This window comes from Phyllostomus hastatus, unplaced genomic scaffold (genome assembly GCF_019186645.2).
Source record: "Phyllostomus hastatus isolate PE091 unplaced genomic scaffold, TTU_PhHast_1.1 phas_contig_40, whole genome shotgun sequence".
Classification (NCBI taxonomy): Eukaryota; Metazoa; Chordata; class Mammalia; order Chiroptera; family Phyllostomidae; genus Phyllostomus; species Phyllostomus hastatus.
The window spans coordinates 71,491,586-71,505,515 of NW_025333872.1; the positions used below are offsets into that span (position 1 = coordinate 71,491,586).

Sequence of the window (13,930 nt, forward strand, 5' to 3'; positions counted from 1 at the left end):
CCATGACTAAGACTATGATGTCTTGGAATCATCACACAGCCAGGAACCCTTCACGTACAGACTAATGGGCAGGACAAGTGTACACTTCATCGCAGTGACTGTGTGCTAGCAAGCTAGGTGGAATCCACAGCAATAGGGTCAACCCAGCTCACAGTCAACCCATTCACCACCTGGTCTCCCAAGGCTCATAATTCCCTTTGAGCGGTTCTGACAAAAATCTGAGGCACATCTGTGTAATGTCAAGCAATGATCTATGTAAATGTGTAGCACTGCATCAAACATACAGCTTTTTGCCTGTGGAATGTCAAGTTGATAGGCATTCATTTATCTTCCCATTCATTGATCACACAAAGTTTTCTTTTCTCATTTGGATGCTTGGTATCATTTAAATGTGATCCAGAACTTATTCAGAAATTAAAAACACTCCTTTGTTACAAAGTTGGAATTGCCAGCATGATATCACCGTTTGTATATAAATAACAGGCATATCAATTATTCTGTTTCCTCCCTCACACGAAGCAGATGGCAAACTCTGACGCCTTCTTTCCACGGGAAGCTTGTGTTTTGGTATTTCCAGTTTATGATTTATAAAAGACTTAATCCAACACTGTTCTTCTATTTTTAGTTTTGCAAAAACTGAACGTCAGAAACATTAGAGCTTTTTGGGGTATATTAGCTCCACTGGACCACACTGAGGGGCCCAGTCCCATGGTAAAGGCCAGCACACAGTTCCTGACACAGGTCCTTCCTTTAGGCCTGGTGGCTCACTAACAGTGTGGCTTCTCTTAGCTCAACCACTGCAAAAGTCACCTGGAGTTATTGTGGAACACCAACCTCAGGCAACTTTACCCATGATGTTGTCATTATTAACATTAGAATTACAGAATTTTTATAGCTAGAAGGAAGCTTCTGGATCATTAGAGTTCCACTCCTTTATATTAGAAAGAAGAAATCAGAGGCCAGGCCAGGTGTTGGTTTAGATAGAAGGCTATCCCATGAACCAAGGTGAATTTGTAGGGTTGTGAACAGAACAAGGCCATGAAATTCTTAGACACACGACTCAGTGCAACAGGCAAAGAATGATAAGAGACAGAGAGAGATGGTCTGCACCATAAAAATGAGTGAAAAGTAAGAATTGTATTATGCCAAAAGTACAGCAGCTCATAGGGTTGCTGTGCAAGAGGGGTGCCATTTTTCAGAGGAAGACCTTTCTGCCAGGATCTGGCTGGTTGGTTTTACCTGGTAAACTAAAACTCCTCGGCCTTCTTTCTGGCATTGATTTGAGTTGCTCTTAAGCTTGATCTAAGAAATCTTCTTCTGGACTCCAGAGAATTTCCATTAAAAAACAAGACAATATGCGTATGTATATTGATAGTCTATACATTTTGAATGGGTAAAAATTTCTAGCTCTTCTTTTCTAAAATGTCTTACCATTACCAAACAGCGAGTGGGGTCCTGCTGCCCATTGCCACCCTCTAGGCAAAATTCTGGAGGCAAAGGTTTGGTGACAAAGGAAAGGAGTCTCTAGTTAAAAGCTACACAACTTTGGAATAACAGCTTTCCACATGCTTAGTCACTTAAGCCTTTCAATTAGGGCTAAACTCTTTAACATCTGAGTTGCCCTATCATTCCTTCTGTTAGTTTTCAACTACCTTATTTCTATAGGAATAATTTACAAGCCAAATCAACATACGATACAAAAGCTACACTGTTTTGGAAGAATGGCAGGCTTCTGCCTCACAGCCTGTCCCCTCTACAATACCCAAAGAAGAATAACTCTGCCACACTCTGCCAGGCTAGCCCGATCCTAGGCTGCACCCTGAGTTTTTTCTCCCACCCAAAATCCTTCCAAAAAACCATCCTTTGGGAAGCACAGGCAACTGCAGCGTAGTCATCCAGGCATCCTAGAAGAAGAGAGCCCAGAGCCAGTCTCTGCCCTCTTTTTATTTTAAGTCTTCTGACTCATAATTCTGTGATCTCAGGAGCCGTTCAGCTTCTCAGCCAATCCCACTTAGGCTGTTTACCATAGCCTCACGCAGCCTCTTCCTATGGCTCTTCCCCACTCCTTCTCAGTGATCTGATCAGATCTCTCTGTATCATTACCACCACCCCTCTTTAGCTCTTTAATTTTATTCTGCTTTTATCCATCCATTTGTTTGTTTTTCTTCATTATTACATTCATTCATTTCACATTTATTTTTTCCTTTGTGTAAATGATCTGATCAGATCTCTCTATATCATTACCACCACCCCTCTTTAGCTCTTTAATTTTATTCTGCTTTTATCCATCCATTTGTTTGTTTTTTTCATTATTACATTCATTCATTTCACATTTATTTTTTCCTTTGTGTAAAAAAGAGTTTTATTTTTTATTTTTAGAGGGAAGGAGAAAAAGAGGGAGAGAAACATCAATGTGCGGTTGCCTCTCACACACCTCCTACTGGGGACCTGGCCTGCAACCCAGGCATGTGCTCTGACTGGGAGCTGAACCGGCTACCCAAGGCTGAACCGGCTGAACAAAGGCTACTGGCCTTTGGTTCACAGGCCAGTACTCAATCCACTGAGCCACACCAGCCAGGGCTCATTTCACATTTATTAAATATTTGCTTTATATAAATGTATATTTCATATCCTGGATGAAATATAAAGATGTATATGTTCTCTATTCTGAAGAATTTAATAGTGTCCAATGTCAGATAGGTATGTAATCAGAAAATTTACAGTCACAGAATACTACAAAAAATATAGAATGGCTGTTGGAGCACAGGAGAGGGCATGGCCAACTATACTTGGGGACATCTGAGGCAGAACTTGAAGAATGAGATAACTTGGCCAGACAGAATGAAGAAAAATTCTTCCTTGCATGGGAGAATTAGCATGGCAATTTGTAATAGCATGGGCAAAAGCATGAGTTATAAAAGGGGCTGTGATGTTTTGTAAATGATGAACTTTTTCATGGGGCACAGGAAAGAGATGCTTTCGATATACCATATTTTTCAGACTATAAGATGTACTGTTTTACCACATTTTTTGCTTCAATTTTTTTTTCTATTTTCTTCCTCTAAAACCTAGGTGTGTCTTATGGTGTGGACCCCAGACACACCTAGGTTTTAGAGGAGGAAAATAAGGAAAAATTTTTGAACAAAAAATGTCGTAAAAAATGTGTGTCTTATTGTCTGAAAAATACGGTAACATTAGCGGAAGTTGTGTGACTGGGTGGATGTTGGAAAAAAGAAGCTGCAAACTGTCTAGCACAGAAAATAAAATAAATAGTATATATTGTAGATACATCTTTAAGCAAGTCTAGTAATATAGCATAGAGTTCAGTTTGGGACACTCGAGAATGAATAGAATCCAGAGGTCATTTGTGAACAGTTATTAGTCTGCTTTTTCGGTAGTTACAAAAACAGTTGTCACTGAAACAGGTGGTCCTGCCAGGTTCTCAGTAATCAGGAGATAAAAGAACATGTAAATACAGTGGCAGATACTAACTTAAAAAATATTTCATTTCTTGCTATTGATAGTGATAGTGGAAAGTTGAACCACATTTCTATTGTACTCAGTTCATTAACCCAGGAGACCTAATTAGAAGTGTGACCCAGAAGTGTGACCCCGATTTCCAGTATTACCAGTTTTATAATTAGTTGAAACAGTTACATACACATAACTTGTAATACTAGTTATTAAAATAACTTGAATTAGAATGAATGCAGTGAATACAGCTTGTACAAAGGTAAAACACACATACTACAAATAAATTAGATCATGATGGAAGGAATAGAGGGAAATAAAGCCATTATATCAATATATACACATATATATATTGATATATATAGGTATATAAACTGATTTACACCAGTACTTAATATGATTTCCTCCTTACTTGGTGCAAATGTGTATTGTTCTATGATGTATCTACATAATCTGTTAAAAAGTATTATGAACCATTGGATTGGAACAATATATTTAATACATGTTCTTTTCTTTTTTCAAAACTTTTTATTTTAAAATGATTTCAAATTTATAGACAAGCTGTAAGAAAAGTGTGAATAACTTATATTACCACAGTAGAATTATCAAATTCAGTAAATATAGCATTGATACAATAGTTTTACAACAAACTAAGTAAACAACCATAATAGGAACAGAATCAGAGAAATGGACAACACAGGAAGGGTTATCAATGGGGCAAAGGGAGTAAGAAGCATAAATGGTAGGCACAAAATAGACTGGGGAGATTAAGAATAGTGTAGGAAATGGAGAAGCCAAGGCATTTATATGTACAACCCATGGACATGAACTAAGTGGGGGAATGCTGGTGCAAGAGGGGTGCAGGGTGTAGGGGGGGAAGGGGAGAAAAAATTGGGACAACTGTAACAGTATAATCAATAAAATATACCTTTAAAAAACAGACCATGATTCTAAGACAAGGTATTACACAATGAAATGAAATTGCCATCTGACCAATTTTCTGTCTCTAGTGCATTATACAAGTTATGGAAATCATACTATAGTACTTTAAGTAATTCAAATTATGTAGTTTGGGAGGCACACCTGAAGAAACCCTAATAACATACAAAGGAACAATTTTGAAGTGAATGTTACTGGTTTTTTCTGTGAGTACTGTTTTTCTTCTATAAGCTTTTTTGTATTTTTGGGACTTTAAAAAAAAGCAAAGACAAAGAATTATCTTTTTTCTTCTTCAGTATTTTGGCCAATATTTCTAAAGAAACAAATATGGTATGGTATGGTATGGTATGATATGGTTGGTATGGTATAAGAAATATTGTACAACAGTTAAAAGCTTTTCCCAAGCTTTTGATGTAGCATCGGCAACTTAGGGGCTAGTTTAGAAGACTAAACTCACCAGTTTAGTGACAGGTGCCTCACCAGTTGAGTGATAAGTAGCATGAGGATCAGCTGACTGTTACGTAGAGTGGTTTCTGGGGTTGCCTTCCAGATTACTTCAGCACGTGGGATGCTTGTTCCCTGAGGGCAGAGAGCCTGCCAGCATGCCATAGTCAGACGGCACAGGGCTGGGAGCCAACTGGGTCACTTTTTGAGTTGTGGCCACTTTTAAAGCTGTATAAACTTACACAAAACACTTAAACTCACAAATTTCACTCTCCTAGTGTATTAAATGAAGGATGATAATAACCATTTAATAGGATTATTTTGAAGTTTAAATGAGATAAGCTAATGAAAGTGCTTTTAATATTTCAAAGTGTTATATGTGCTTATTATTATCATTAATGTTAATGTTGCAGGTTTGCTTTCATCTTATCTGGATGGTCAATCACTGACTTTGGAATCAACATGCTTAGACAATGCTAAATACATGAAAACTGTCATAAAACACCTTTACTAAGAATTTTATTACATCAAGTTCATCAAAATACTTTTATAAATATTTATAATTATAAATATTCTAAATATAATTATAAGTGTAAATATATAATTTATATTTATAATTACAAATATTATAAATATTTATAATATTTTATAATTAACTTATAAATTACCTATAATTTATCACCTATAAATTTAGCACTTATTCCCATTTTGCAAATGAGAAAAATGAGGAATGAAAATGTTAAATCATGTACCCAAGGTTTTTAATTGGCAAAACTCATATTTAAACTTAGACCTGCTGGACTCCTGTCTTCTATTAATTCCTATCTTCAATGTTAACTTTGTTATACGTCTTATGAATCTTTGTTATAAATCTCATTCATAAGCAGAAGAGAGCAGACACAGTAGATGAAGAAGGAATTTTCTGTGGGCTATAATAAACTGTGCATGGGACTGGAGATGCTTATCAGTGAACTTTATTGTGAACTACTGAAAATATCCTCAGAGATAGCCACTGTGGGAGCTGAAAGGTAAAGGAGAACTTAGAAGATGAACTTTGCTTCCTGTTTTTCCAGGTGGTAGACTGCCATGCCAGAAAATTGTGGGACAAATCTCTGTAAAGGGATGTTTTTAAAAGATCAGTAAGAAGGTGCAGCTCCTCTTTTTTCAGTTTTGTAAATTAAAACAAAACAAATTCACCAACCAACAACAAAGCCTAGAACCAAACAGGTACCAGTTACCCTAAAAACAAAATAAGTTGGATTAGCTGAAAGCTAGGATATATGGTTCTTATTTAGAGAGTGAATAACAAAAGTAGATTAATAGGTTAATTTACAGTTTGCTTACTATCCCATACCAGTTGAATTAAAGCTCTCAAGGGAGACAACATACCAAGGTCTGTCTGGAAAAAGTCCAACCAATGTTAATTACAAGAAAGGTTTGTACAGCATTGATGTAACCTGACAGTCAAGGAGAGTGAACTGGAGTGTACGTGCATGAACACTGACGACTTTGCTGTACTGGTCAGCGTGGGTGGTAGACTCAATTGAGTGAGCACGTGTACGGTGTGGTTGTTGCATTCAAAATGACTGAGTGAGTGGAGCAATGAATCTGCATCAAATTTTACATTAAGCTTGAACATTCCACTGTGGAAACTATTTGGATGATTCAGAAGGCTTTCAGGGATGATAAAATGAACGCAACATAAATAAAAGTGTGGCACAAATGCTTCAAAGATGGTCAATAATCTGTTGAAAGTGATCCATATTCTGGAAGGCCTGCAATAAGCAGAACACCTGAGAATGTTGAATGTGTACAGGCTGCAATCAACAGAGATTGGCGACTGACCGTTCAAGAACTAGAAGCTGATCGGGATTCCAAAAACCACTGTTTCTGAGATTCGATGCAGGATCTTGGCATGAAACATGTGGCAAATCTTGTCCGGTGGTTTCTGCTATCAGAGCAGAAGAAACATCATGCTACAGTTGAAAATGACTTGATTCAAACCACTACCAATGAACCAGACTTTCTCAAGAAGGTCATAACTGGTGACAAATTGTGGGTCTATGGCTATGATCCGGAAACGAAGGCCCAATAGTCCCAATGGAAGTTACCTGGTTCTCCACACCCAAAGAAGGTAAGGCAAAGTCACAGCAAGATCAAGACAATGTTAACTGTGTCTTTTGATTGGGAAGGTGTGCATTGTGAGGACACCCCTCCAAGGCCAAACAATTAAAAAGGAGTACTACCTCAATGTTCTTTGTTGGCTGAGAGATGAAGTAGGATGAAAACAGTTGCAGCTCTAGGCAACTGGTGATTGGCAGCTTCATCATGACAATGAGCCCACTCATGCATCACATCCTGTGAAGAGTGTTTAGGCAAACATCAAATCTCACAGGTGACTCAGGCCCAATACAGCCCAGATTTGGTGCCCTGCAGATTCTGACTTTCCCCAAAACTAGAATCACCTTAGAAAGGGAAGATATTTCAGAACATCAATGAGATTCAGGAAACCATGGCCGGGCAGCTGATGGTGATTTCCAACAAAGGATTCTGTAGTGTTTTGAATGATGGAAGAGATACTAGGAGAACTATGTGAGGCCCCAAAGTGCCTACTTTGAAGAAAACTGAGGTGTCATTGTCTTATTTACAATGTTTCTTGTATCTTGTATCTTCCTCAGTAAAGGTCTCCATTTTTCGCTGTACATGGCTGGATACTTTCTGGACAGACCTCACACATGGTTGTGGTTGGATTTGCTCTACTTGCTTTTGTTCACTTTTATTTCCTAGCCTTAAAATACCAATTCACTGATTATATGAGTCAGATTTTGCTTCATAGAGAGCCATACCACAACTTAGCACCATACAACAACAAGCATTGATTTTGGGCTCCTGGCATTCTGTTTGGGTCCTGCTGGTCTGCAGGTCTTTTGTGTCTGCAGGTAGCCCAGGTTGGCTGGGGGTTGGTCTGGGAGGCTTCCACTGTCTCTTCTTCGTGTGACCTATCACCCTTGTCTCTTCTCTATGTGACCAGTTATACTTGACCAGACTAGCCATATGGGCTTGTTCTTATAGGCAAGCTCCAAGGTGCAAGTGCTTGCTAACCTTCTGCTGCTTGTGTCTCCTTTGCTAATACCCAAATCAAAGATGCAAAACAGATCCACCTTTTGATGGGAAGATCTGTAAAGTTAAATTGCAATGACATGGGTTCAGGAGGAGAAAGAATTTGTGGCCATTTTTAGAATCCATCACATTGACCTACATTTCAACATGAACAATATAAAATTATAAATAAATTTATAATAAATAAATTTATTTAATTTATGTATACATATTATTTTACATAAATACAGATTATAGTTTTCTACTGTTCTGAGTTTTCTTGTACTGAAGCCTATTTGTTCCTCTATCTTGTTGTCTATTATAGCACTTCACTAAGGGAAGAGACTCTAAGTCAAAGTAAAGTGAATATGTTAGACATCTGTTTTTTTTTGCAATGTTTCCTTGTCAGTTTTTCTGGCATGTTAATGGCACCCTTGCTCTTCCTATTGGAAATGGTCCCTCTCTCATCCCAAATTCAAAAAGGTGGAGGGCAAGCAATGCATATCGTTTAAACTATGCAAATCACCATCTCTTAATAATTTAAACCTGACGTGGTCACACATGGACATAAGACAAAACCCTAAGATTACCGTGCAAGAGTGCCTATGACTGCAATTCCCAAAGAGGCCTTAGTTCCTATAGCTTAGAATCTTATTCAGTTTTTCCTTCAGTTCTGTGAATTTGTACCTTTGAAATGTTTTGCTTTAAATTAATACATATACATTTAACATATACATAAATTTATTATATATACATTATATGTAAAGCAGAACATTTATAAAGATATATAGATCTTAAACAAATATGCATGTGTTTAAGTTTAACAAAATTTTGTTGGCTTTTCAGCCAATAATAAATTAATTTAATTAATTTCAAAAAGAGATATTACAGGTCCTGAATCTCAAAGCCTTACTCAGTCAGTACATTCTCTCATTCAACTAATGTTTACTGAACACCACTTATGTCCAGGTCCTGTTGTGTGTGGATTGGGATATATCAGTGAACAGAGCAGACAGAAATTCCTGACTCCTAGAGCTAATGTTCTGGGAAAAGACTGCATGGCTGCAATGGCTCTAAGAACTCACAGAAGGGTTGATCACTGGTCTCTGAAATGCTCAGAGCAGGCTTCATGGAGGAAGCAATGGTGAGCTGTGCATTTAACTTAGTAGGACTTAGAAAAAAGAAATAACACAATAGTAAATGTATTTCTGCATTTGATATGCATTTTTAGAGCTAGAATATTAGTGGTTTAGTTGGTATTCATAACAAAACATCTGAAATCTGTATTTAAAACTGCAAATAAGGCCAAGCTTGATGTAAATTCTTCAAAGACTTACCACTGCTTATAGGGTAATATCCAGCATCCTTAGCAGGCTCTTCCAAGATCTGGTGCCAGCATGTCTATAACACTCTTTCTTTAGCCTTTCTTCTTTTTGGTCAATGAACTCTTGCCACACTGGCCTACTTTCAATTCTCAGAGCTTGTGAAGCTTCGTGATAACCTTTATGATCACTTTACTCAGAAGGTATTTTCCCCATTAGGTTCCTTAATTAACTCCTACTTTTCCTCCACCTTTCAATTAACTGACATTTTCTCAGGGAAGCCTTTCCTGGTGCCCTGGACTAGACAAAGACCTCTATTATGTGCTCTTGACATCCTGTATTTTTCCTTATTAGGAAGTTAATAGAGTATAATTAAATAATAACCTGTGTAATTACTGGTTTAATATGTGCCTTCCCACTTGATTGTGAATATCTTTGAGGTCATTCAGCATTTGTTGAATAAATTAATACATAACATGACTGAGACCCTTTCTTGCTCCAATGAATGTGTACTGTAGAGATTGCTCATGTCTTGGAACAAATGACACTAAATACCCTCAAGGTGAGATTTGCTAAAAAGGGACTTTTGAGCAGAGTGCAACCTCTTCAGTCTCTCTTGTCTAGAACAAGTTAGAAGGTGCGAGAAAATTGACAGTCTATCACAAGTGATACTCTCACTTTACAAGTATCCGTGCTATAGTCTGTCTTATAACTTGGCCTTTGTCACAGACAGGAGGCCCAGGCCACCTATATGGCCATGAGCTCTACAGGCAACACTGGCATCAAGGAATGAAAGTGAGTCCACACAAGTGACTATGCTTTTCACTCGGCTTTTATTAATGCAGGCTCAATCCAAATCTATAATAACCTAATAACAAAAATAATCACTCAGAAACAATCAGCAATAACACCACACAAGGGAACTGGGGAATAATGAAACCGAGTCCCAAGAGTTCAGATCAGGTCCAGGTCCAGGAGGCAGCCAGCCAGAGTCTTGCAAGGCAGAGTCTATGGTGGCTTCAGAGTCAGCTAGAGCCGGGTGCATCAGAGCAGTGGCCATCTCTTGGCCATTGCAGCTCCTCTAGTCTGTTTCTGCTGTCTGTCAAAGGTCTTTGCTTTCATACTCTTGTATGATGCAATCTTGCATCAGTCCCTGATTAACACATGTTGTTTTGTGCAACCTCAAGAGGCACATGTAGTTTATGTCCTTCTACTGAGTATGCTCTGAGAGGGTGGTGTTGCCCTTCAGATGAGCACATGTTGACCATGTTGTACTATGCGTGTTCAAGAGATTGTGTCATCCCTCTGAGTCATTGCTCTACTGTACACTACTCTAAATATGGCTTCTTTCATTGCCAACTTAGTTGACAGGACTAATGCCGTCTTAGTTCAGTCCTGCTCTTCACACTGTAAAAATTTTCCTTTCTTCTGTCCCTTCTCACAGGAAAGCAAGCATAACCCTCCTTCATTCACCCACCCAGTTGGATGCTTGCTGAGTTGCAAGATCTGTTGTTCCACCCTGTGGTTCTGGTGTATACAGAAATCTCTTTAGGGGAAGGTGACATAATGCATATATAGGGAGCAATCAAAAATAAAAACTGAGGTAAAAATCTTAATCATACCCATAGTGGTGAGTGAGATTTCCTGGAATGAATGCAAAAAGTACACAAGGAAGAGAACTGAAAACTGTGGGCCATCTATACTTAAGGGAAAATCAGAGGGAAGACAAGGCATACTGAAGGGCAGAAGTCTGAAGTCAGGAAAGAAAGCAGAGAAGCTGCATGTCATGGAGGCCAAAGAAAATCTTTCAAGAAGACAGGCAATGTCAGTGCTTTCAAGACTTACGCTGCAAAGAGGGGAGTATAACTTGATAACTTTCCATATTATTTCCAATAAGGAAATTACTGATGATCCTGAGAAAGAATAATTTCATAGGCTTAATATACATGAATGCCAGAATGATGCACATCAAAGAATGTTTGTGAGACAAAGAACGCTACAGAAATTGTGATTGTGGGAAGAAATAAGAGAGATGACTTGGGGAATGTGGCACGTTGAGTTGGGGACATGTTTTAAAGAGAGCATATTTAAAGGAAAGAGACTGTAGTGAGGGACAATTTAGGACACAGAAACAAGAGAGGGAACTTTGGATGGAGGGAAGTTCCTTCTCGAGGTAGGAGGTGCAGGAGGTAGTCAGCCTTTAAGAGGATGAGGGAGTCAAGGCTGGGTGGCTTGGTGTGAATGTAGAAAGTTGATCCTGTTCTTGCAAAATAGCTCTATTTTTTTTTCTTTCATTTAAGTGGGTGAAGCAAACTGTTAAAAACAGGAAGGGCTGTGAAGCAGGGGGTTTGGGAGAAGTGGAGGACTGGAATGTCCAGAGGGCAGTGGGAGAGGGATGACTTGAGAACACCAGAGTGCCAGGCTCTAGGCCCAGGAAAACTCCATGGTTGTCCTTTGCGGCGACACACCGACCTTCAGAGGTGTAGGATTTCCTCTGGGTTTCTCAGCAGTCCCAAAAGACAAGAAAGAAGAAACTACTGAACTGATATAAATCCCAGACTTTTCCAGGTGAATGACTGTGGCTAGGTAAGAATACTTCTTCCTTCTCTTCACGTTTGCTATTTACATTCATAGAAGAAATTGTAAAATTTAGAAAACAAAGGAAAGAGGAAAGAACACACTTCATCACATAAACAAACACATCAGTAGCACTTCAGTATAATTACTTATGCCTTTTAATACATACATGTTTTTACTGTTTTTTATAATGAAAGTCAATGAATCGATGATGTATATTTCCTTCGAATTTAAAATAACCATTTACAATGATAAAATTATGTCTCAGGCATGTGTAAAACTCAGATTTAAAATACTTTACTGAAAATGATTGGCAGTTGTCCGGAACCATGACCTCTTTTTGATAACGTGCAGAATGACTTATCTTCTCAATTTCATATCTCTGCTGTAGCTGGTTTAATAATGATCAAGTATCTTTTGTCCCAATTTAATTTAGTAAATGCTCTTAACATAGTTTCCCAAATTGCTCTGTTTAGATTGGAATTTAAAATATATATATATATTCTCCATAATCAAAGGCTACTAACTATTCATGCAAATATCAGCTCTTTCAAAAGTGTGTATTAGAAGAAATACTTTTACATTAGATGGTAAAAAGATATGAGTCAAAAGATTTAAAAAGTTTCTTGTGCTTGTTTTTCACTGAGACCCAAGTTAGAAGAAAAAAGCCAGTGAAACTTTTGCTGAATAAATAATGAAAAAAGGCAAATACCAACATGTACATGGGCATCTGTCCTCCAGAATAAAGAATAACAAGGAGGCTAAACTGTTTAAATTTAAAGATACACAATTTAAAGACACAAATTTAAAGACAAAAAATTCAGGGAGGAAGTTTGCCCTGCCTTTCTGAGTTAACATCCACTTGAACTCTGATTCCAATAGCAATGTTTTTGTTACATTTAGCCACAGTTTGCTGCGTTCGTGATTTTATCCTTTTCCTCTTAATCCCTTCTCTACCTGCCTGGAGCTACACCCCAGGTCTTACAGCTCTGGCAGAGGAGTCCTGTATCTCACTGGTTCAAAGATCAATTGTGTCACTCCTTTGTCTCCCACTTGGACAAACATTCTCTTATAACAGCTGGTCAGGTACTCAGCATGAACAGCTTTTAATTCTCTCTCTCTGCCACATCTTTGGCTGCTTGGCCTCCCGGCCTCTGACTTGGCCTGTTCAAAGGTCCTGAGCCTGATGCCTGTTTTCAGTGGCCCCAGTCACCAATGTGAGGGTATTTGTACACTCTACCATGAAATTTTTTTTGAAGTACCTCATTACCACTTTCTTAAGGACAATGTGGGGGCAGCAGGGTGGTGTCCTCTTGCCTGTGTGCCTTTGGATGGAAACAAGATTGTGTCCTGGATATGACCCCAGTATTGTAACACTCAGGAAATACCTCTGTCATGAGGGTGGTGTGTATGTGTTTTGTACAGGGCGAAAGGGAGGAGGAGGAGAAAGAAAGCAAGCAGATTTCCTGCTTTCTTTTCTCCTCTTAACCACTTTAAGCTTCTTCCCACTCAGTGTTAATCTTGCTCTGCTCTGGGGCCTATGTTGAGAAGGTGAACTGACCCTTAGTCTCCCTGCTACCCCTGCTGCTCCATGAGAAGTACAGACCCCACAGAGATACCTCAACACCTTTCTCCCAAACGCTCTCCTTGTTGTGGGAAGGAAATTCCCCTCCCTGCCCCTGTGATCAAGCCCCAGGCTCTATACTGTGCTCACACATCTCAATGTCCTAAATCCCTGGGTTACTTCCACACTCTTAGTAATTCAGATTAAAAAGAGACAGATTTAAGTCAAGTTAGACTTACCTGAATCTGCTAGCTTTACTTAAATTAGCCAGATAATAATCCAAAGCATTGTTATGCTTAAATACGTGGAACCAAGCCCTGGCTGGCATGGCTCAGTTGGCTGGGCATAACCCTGCAGGGCTGAAGTTTCTCTGGTTGGATTCCCAATCAGGGCACATGCCTGGGTTGTGGGTTTGGACCCCGGCTGGGGCACGTATGACCCTCCCCTTCTCCCTTCTTTTCTCGATCTCTAAAAAAAGAAAGAAAAGGAAAAAGAAAAGATGTAGAACTTATTG

The 13,930-nt window shown here is 38.7% G+C and overlaps 1 long non-coding RNA gene across 1 annotated transcript in view; it reads left to right on the plus strand.

Annotated features, from left to right (window-relative positions):
- Positions 1-11,633: 11,633 nt before the first annotated feature.
- Positions 11,634-13,930, plus strand: part of LOC123821551 — a 33,855-nt gene continuing 31,558 nt past the window's right edge. The window contains exon 1 of the long non-coding RNA XR_006786136.1: positions 11,634-11,861. This is a non-coding gene — a long non-coding RNA (uncharacterized LOC123821551). The remainder of the gene's footprint in view (positions 11,862-13,930) is intronic.